The 7943-nt window shown below is 46.9% G+C and overlaps 2 non-coding genes across 2 annotated transcripts; both read left to right on the top strand.

The window, feature by feature from the left end:
- On the top strand, positions 1–82 carry trnas-gcu (transfer RNA serine (anticodon GCU)). Its single transcript has one exon. It is a non-coding gene; the product is annotated as a tRNA-Ser (tRNA).
- A 7449-nt stretch (positions 83–7531) lies between these two features.
- trnas-gcu (transfer RNA serine (anticodon GCU)) lies at positions 7532–7613 on the top strand. The gene has a single exon. It is a non-coding gene; the product is annotated as a tRNA-Ser (tRNA).
- Positions 7614–7943: the final 330 nt, after the last annotated feature.

A 7943-nucleotide genomic window follows, 5' to 3' on the forward strand; every position in this document is an offset into this window, starting at 1 on the left:
GACGAGGTGGCCGAGTGGTTAAGGCGATGGACTGCTAATCCATTGTGCTCTGCACGCGTGGGTTCGAATCCCATCCTCGTCGAGCTAAGTTATGATTTACAACTATTGCAATAAAGAGCACGTAATCCTCCACTGCTGTGCGTTGCTCATCAAGCTATCCTGCTTGTCCTGCAGCTTCTCCCTGCCTCTCTGTGTAATGTGTCCTCTGAAGTCTTGTCGGCATCTTACACAGAATACATTGTGCAAAACACAACGAGCACTTCACAGATTTCTTGAGCATTGTTTGCATTTGTATGATTTAAATGTTGGCGGCCAGTCCTAAGACCCCCGTGAGTCTTCTTGAGTTATGAAGAAGGTTACAGGGTGTTAAGCCAAGCAATGGATATATGAATATATTGTGACAATAAGTGGATCTGATTGGTAAAGATGCTGGTTGGGTATGGTTAATGCAGACAAACAAACAAAAAAAAGCACCCTACAAAACACAAGCACTTCACCGCTGCTGCCTTTGACAAATGAAACCAGAGTGCAGCAGCCAGGCGCGCTAAGCACAAAGAAGCTGGGTATAGTGGAATGCATTACGGTGGTTTGGAGAATGACTTACTGTAATGAAATTCATTATGTCAGATGAACAAATGAATAGATTAAGTAGGCCTTCTTCTTCTTCTTCTTCTTCTTCTTCTTCTTCAAATAATGTAACATATAACTATTGCAATAAAAATAATAATAATAATAAAAAAAATATGTGACTCTAGCTCCTCGGCCTGCAGGTCCCTCCTTTACTGTGCGTTACGCATCAAGTTGGCCTGCTGTACCAACGTCATGCGTAATTACGCACGAGTGTCACTGCATGCAACAAAACTACTTCACACCTCAGCAAATGATCGCGTCAGTCAGTGATGCCCCACCCTGGCATATCATTTGAAAATGGAAGTTTGATAGGTGAATACAAATGATTTATTTATTTGTGCAGTTTCCACTGTCTCCAAAATGTCCGTACGCATGGATCAGAGTTTCCGCACAGGTGCGCACATTCTCCTGTGAGTTTGTTTTAAGTAGTAAGCCGTGGACATGTTTTCAACTACATCCCCTGAAACAACAGCCTCAAAGAGAGATGTGAAAGACGGATCACGTTTTTGCTCCACAGTAAGTTGCTCCCGTGGCATACGCACTGTAGTGTTCAACTCCTCCAAGGAATGAGGAAGGACTGTCGGAATGGAAGGAGAAAAAGGTGCAGTGATCAAACTTTTAGTGTTAGCCATGACACTGTCAGCTACACACACACACACACACACACACACACACACACACACACACACACACACACACACACACTTACGGAATTGATTGGGGGCAGCGGACCGCCACCTTTGCTGATGACATCACGTGTCACTCTGTGACGTCAGAGAGAGAGAGAGAGAGAGAGAGAGAGAGAGAGAGAGAGAGAGAACGACATATAATTCAATTCAATTTTCATTTTCACATTGCCAGCAAATGTGATGTTTGGTTTATGACGTCACAATGACTGTGATGTCACAATGAGAGAGAGAGAGAGAGAGAGAGAGAGAGAGAGAGAGAGAGAGAAAGATGTTATTATTATTCAGAGACAATTTATTTACTTTAATGCAATTGTTTGTTTGATTGCTTGTTTTTGTTAATGCAGGGGTCCATATTATGCTGTTTGTTTTTCAAATTATCTTGGATCAAATCAGAAAAGCAGATTTTAAAAAGTCTTCCAATCCATTTGACTTGCATGTGGACTGTGAGGGTAAACCAGAGCCCCCAGAGCAAACCCATGCCAAAATGGCTCACATGTCATGACATGCAAACTCCATATAGAAAAGTCTCTGGCACAGAATGAAACCCAGGTCTCTGCTGTGACTTTTAGCTCTGGACAGGCGGGACAGCACGGACGGCAGCCCTGAATGTTCCAGCACCGCGGCCAGGGCGGCAGCAGGAGCTGTCCGCGGTGCTGGAAACCTGAAGATATCATAGTCCCGGAGCGGGACAGCAGGAATCTTCAAGACTGGAGAAACAAAAAATGAATTAGTTTGCACTGTCGCTGTCTCATGGCTTCAGTACATAGACATGATACTTATTTAAGTGTAGTAATGTCCGTTCTAACAGATTATTGCCATAGCAACAAAGCTGTCATCTGCATGTTCCCCAGGGGAGACGTGGCTAACTTTCTTCGCTCATGTTAAGCCAGTCTTAATATTTATGCGGCAGACAGGCTTAGTTAGACTCGTCTAGTATGAGAATGGACGACCTAAGATCAAGCTTATCTGAAATTTAAACTGAACTGCTTCCTGCGTTCTCTCGCTGGCATTTCCAAGGTGTGAGTTCTAAAAAAAAAAAAACAAAAAAAAAAACCCATTTCTGATCCTGTGTTTAAATAGTTAATATTGTTATACTTTGATTCAATGTAATATAATTAATTTAGTTATTATAGATGTTTGTGTTTATATTTTAAATATTTGTGGGTCATTTTCAGGTACTGATAATTGATCATAATAATTTTCAACAATAACTTGTCGTTGAAAACGGAAATGCAGTGACACCTGCCCGGCACTCAATACAAGTGTTTCAGTGTCAGTTCCACCTTAATACACCACACTGACTTAGAGTTTAACGTTTGAATTTGTAAAATTATGTCAGTAAATTATCAGAATAATTTACTGAGTTAGGGGTAATGTCTTGGATCCTGTTTCTGACTAAGGTTCAGGTAATCAATAACTGCAATGAATTCCTTTTTCGCGGACAAACTTATATAAGAATAGACAATAACTGATTTGCAATCAGCAGCTCTGCTGATTGCAAATGACACATTGTTCATTTTCCTCCCTGGATGATTCCATCTCCCCTGTTCTTATATCGGCCTATGACGTCACGGCTAGGCATCGCTACGTCATAATGAAACTGCATATAAGCCCGCGAAGGGAGGAGCTCTGTGCCCCCAACTAAACTTTTTTCCCACACGACCATGCCCAAAAAGAAAAATCCTCCAAAGCCCCCCCGCCGGCAGAGCCGCCGACAGGCGCACTCTGCCCCGGGTCAGGCTGACCAGTCCCCTCCCACCGAACCATCCCCCTCTCCTCCTCCCCAGGAGGACAACACAACCAGAGCGGATGCTCTGGTCCCTCCCGTAGACCTCGCTGACCTCCGGCCAGATTGGCTGAAGAGCAAGATGACAACTGATTGTAGCAAGTTAGCTCTGGCCAAAGAGCTGCTACAACAGTCCCTGGAGTCACAGGACCCTGACTCCACTTCAGCAAGCCGTCAGGAGGCTGCCATACAGCGTATGACCACTGTAATGGCAGCAGGAGCACTGGCACCCAGCCTAGAGCCAGCATGGATGAACAACATTGATGCTGGGAATGGCCCCGAGGCTCCACTCTGTGTCCCCACCCCACAGTGCTCTGCCCCGGGTCAGGCTGACCAGTCCCCTCCCACCGAACCATCCCCCTCTCCTCCTCCCCAGGAGGACAACACAACCAGAGCGGATGCCCTGGTCCCTCCCGTAGACTTCGCTGACCTCCGGCCAGATTGGCTGAAGAGCAAGATGACAACTGATTGTAGCAAGTTAGCTCTGGCCAAAGAGCTGCTACAACAGTCCCTGGAGTCACAGGACCCTGACTCCATTTCAGCAAGCCGTCGGGAGGCTGCCATACAGCGTATGACCACTGTAATGGCAGCAGGAGCACTGGCACCCAGCCTGGAGCCAGCATGGATGAACAACATTGATGCTGGGAATGGCCCCGAGGCCCCACTCTGTGTCCCCACCCCACAGTGCTGTGACCAGCCGGAGCAGCCACAGGAAGTGGGCAGCATGGAGGAATGTCTGGATCTCGACAAAGACATCCAGGCACGTGATGGCCCCGAGGCCCCACTCTGTGCCCCCACCCCACAGTGCTGTGACCAGCCGGAGCAGCCACAGGAAGTGGGCAGCATGGAGGAAAGTCTGGATCTAGACAAAGACATCCAGGCGCGTGATGGCCCCGAGGCCCCTCTCTGTGCCCCCACCCCACAGTGCTGTGACCAGCCGGAGCAGCAACAAGAAGTGGGCAGCATGGAGGAAAGTCTGGATCTCGACAAAGACATCCAGGCGCCTGATGGCCCCGAGGCCCCAGTCTGCGCCCCCATCCCACAGTGCTGTGACCAGCTGGAGCAGCCAAAAGAAGTGGGCAAGACTGAGGAAACTCTGGATCTCAAGAAAGACACCCAGGAGCCAGAGAAGCCCAAGCCTCCAACCAGGCCTGCCCCTTACTGTCTGCCAGGAAGACGCCAGCAGGCAACGGCAGCTCCAACAGTGCTGCCATGGCGCCGCCGGCCGTCCGAGGACGACATGGAGCAGGAGGCAACGACACCCCTGATACAAGGTCTTGAAAATACGTCACCAACCGGAGTCATTCGCAATTGCCCATCTTGCAGGTCCGGTTTCATCATGTCATATGACCGACACAAAGTCTGTGAGGTGTGTCTCGGGGCAGAGCATGCCATCAAGGCTGTCTCTGGCAAGTCATCCTGTCCCTTCTGCAACCACCTTACCGAGAAGGAGTTGCAGCGCAGGGCTAACATTGTGACTGCTTTATCAGGGGACGTTTGGATCATCAACACTCCAAACTCTCTGGAAGAGTCCAATGACATCCTGACTCCTGTGAGCTGCAATAAGGCTTCCAGTGAGACAGTGACCCCTGCGGAGACCCTGGGAAATGCTCAGGAATTGGATGACTCCCGAGAAGAGAAGAGCAGACTTGCTGCGGAGCTCCAGGCCTGCAAAGCTGAAATGGAAAAGCTCCGTCAAGCCATGGAGCAACAGGCCACCGCCCTCAAGGCTTTAGAGACAGACAACGAGGCCCTTGTCCACCTCCTGGCGAAGTCCGATGACTCCAACAAGGGCTTCTGCGATGATGTGCAGAAGCTCCAACAGCGGCTCCACAGCGCTAACCAGCAGATTGTGGACCAAAAAAACGTTGAGAGCATGCTTCGCCAAGAAAATGAGGTGAACATAAAAAAAATTGATGGGCTCAAAGCAAAATTCACCAAAGAAAAGGCCTTGAACAATGAGACTAAAGCCACGATGAGGACGGTCAATGATGACATTCAAAAACTCAAAGAGGAGCTCCACAGCGCCAATCAACGGATTGCAGCACATGAGAACCTGGAAAAGACCCTCCGCCAGGAAAATGAGGTCCAGAAAAAACAAACGGAGGCGCTCCAAGAAGCACTCCGTAAAGAAAGGGCCAAAAACAGCCAGATGGAGGCCATGAGCCTCAAGGCTGCTGAAACCGAGAAAGCACTCCGCCAAACCATCGAGCACCACCAGAGCAAGATGTCCTCTAGCACCAAAGAAGCCACCATTAAGCTCCAAACGATGACGTCAGAGAGAGATACTCTCCGACAGAGTAAGATGATGCTTAATGAGAATATGACGGTGCTCAAAAATCTCATTGAAAAAGAGAGAGACTTCAGCAAGCAGCAACAAACTGCCATGCTGAGGTCCTCAGAAAAGGAGAGGACATTGCGGAGGGAAATGGTGGAAAAGGATCTGGAAATCCAGAATCTCATGAGCAAGGTGACGGCAGAGGCTGAGCAGAAGAAAGCTCTTGGCCTCAAGAACACAGCTCTCCATCAAGAGATGGACGAGCTCACCATCAAGTTTGAGGCTTGCGAAATGGAAAGGTCGGCTCTTCGCCAGCAGCTGGAAGGTCAGAGCAAAGAACCAGCAAAGAAGAAAGCTAGCTGGCTGACAAGACTCACGAGGTCCGGGAGACGAACAAAGAACAACACCCAGGAGGATTAAGAGGAGTTCATTTCCATCAGGGACTCCTTACACCACCCACTCCACACTCCACACTTCCCAACCCACCACACCCCCACTCCCTCTCACACACTCCACACTTCCCAACCCACCACACCCCCACTCCCTCTCACACACTCCACACTTCCCAACCCACCACACCCCCACTCCCTCTCACACACTCCACACTTCCCAACCCACCACACCCCCACTCCCTCTCACACACTCCCCTACACCCCACTCCTCCACTCTCCACTCTCACACTCCACTACCCCCCACTCCCTTACACCCTCTTGCAATTCATCACATGACCGGGGGCTTATGTGATAATTGCAAAAGGTCACACTTCTACCCTCAATAAAAATTATCACCTCTACAAAATGCACTTTCCAGAAATGTTGAGATTTCTAAGTGACACTAAAGCCAGCATCATATGTATGGCTTTCAGTGCTATATTTCTTAAGGAAATATTGTACTTTTTACAGCACTCCATTTCCATTTCCAATTCCATTTACTGTAGTATATAAAGTAACCCATCACATTTTGATGCTAACAGTTTTGTAAGATTAAGATTTTGAATGCAGGATTTTTACCTATAGCAAAGTACTTTTGCACTGCAGTATTGCCATGTTTGTAAACAAATTTTACGATCTGAATGCTTCTTCCACCACTGCTGCTACTGAAGACGACTGGTCAAGAGGTGTGGCAGTGGCCTAACCTGCAGCGTGCAGCATTATTTTTGCGGCTTTATAATTAAGATGTTCGCCACATTAAAGGTACTGAAAACGTGATGGCTGACGCCCTTTCTCACACCTTTTAGTTGCATTGTATAAACATGCATCTATATTTATACTTTAACCATACAATGTTGGATTTTGTTTGTCTTTCAGTACAGTGCTACATAAGAATTCACTTTTTGGGTACTGATTACTTAATCTTTAGATTAGGTAATCAGTAATCTGACAAGATATGGCGTGGTTCTCTTGGCAAGACGACACAAGACGAACTGGCACAGGACAAAGGGAAACGCAGACTATAAATACACACACAAGGTAATAGGGAACGGGTAGAAACAATCACGGCGGGTAAGACAATCAGACCAGGGGAAACACACAAGGAGAAGGGCAAGTGATCTGAAACGAGAGGGAAGTAAAATTTCAAAATAAAACAGGAAATCACGAGACAAAACATAACAACACTCAAAATCGCTTTTTTGACATGACACCAACACAGTCTACAATAACGCGCTCGAACGGCTCACCAGCAACCGGTATGGGATAAAGCGGGTATGGAGAGATGGGCTGATTAGGCTTACCAGAGACTTAGAAGACATGGCATAGTTTACAGTGTTGCCGCACATCTCATTTTAATCCCGGCCCGTAGAAGCATCGCAAAATGCGATCATACGTTTTGTTCACGCCTAAATGACCAGCATGTGTGTTGTCATGTGCCAATTTCAAAATTTCATGCCGATAAGCTCGCGGAACTACAATCTTTTTTTTTTTTTTTTTTTTTGCCACACTCCAATCATCCTGCGTGGAAACATGCAGGAATCCCATCCTCGTCGACTAAAGTTCTGATTTACAGCTATTGTAATAAAGAGCACGTGGTCCTCCAATGGTTTTAGTTCACCAAATATCTAAATACATACACATCAATTTCATGAAGTGGTTAACAGATGTGGATGTGGTTTTTGACAGAGGGGGGCGCTGCAGCTAAAGGTGATAGTCGGACGAGGTGGCCGAGTGGTTAAGGCGAAGGACTGCTAATCCATTGTGCTCTGCACGCGTGGGTTCGAATCCCATCCTCGTCGAGCTAAGTTATGATTTACAACTATTGCAATAAAGAGCACGTAATCCTCCACTGCTGTGCGTTGCTCATCAAGCTATCCTGCTTGTCCTGCAGCTTCTCCCTGCCTCTCTGTGTAATGTGTCCTCTGAAGTCTTGTCCCAGGTGAAAAAGAAATATACTAAAGTAGTGCTTTTTTCTGATGAACTTATTATATTTAAATTGACCTATACTAAGTGCACATCAAATGTGTTAATTTGGAACAACTTTCAGTATGTTAAGTGTTCTTTTAGAGGCACTTAAGTAATATTTTAAGCTAATTGCAGTATATTTTAACATACTTAGTTGTGTTAAA

Source organism: Myripristis murdjan, chromosome 22 (assembly GCF_902150065.1).
Source record: "Myripristis murdjan chromosome 22, fMyrMur1.1, whole genome shotgun sequence".
NCBI classification, from domain to species: Eukaryota; Metazoa; Chordata; class Actinopteri; order Holocentriformes; family Holocentridae; genus Myripristis; species Myripristis murdjan.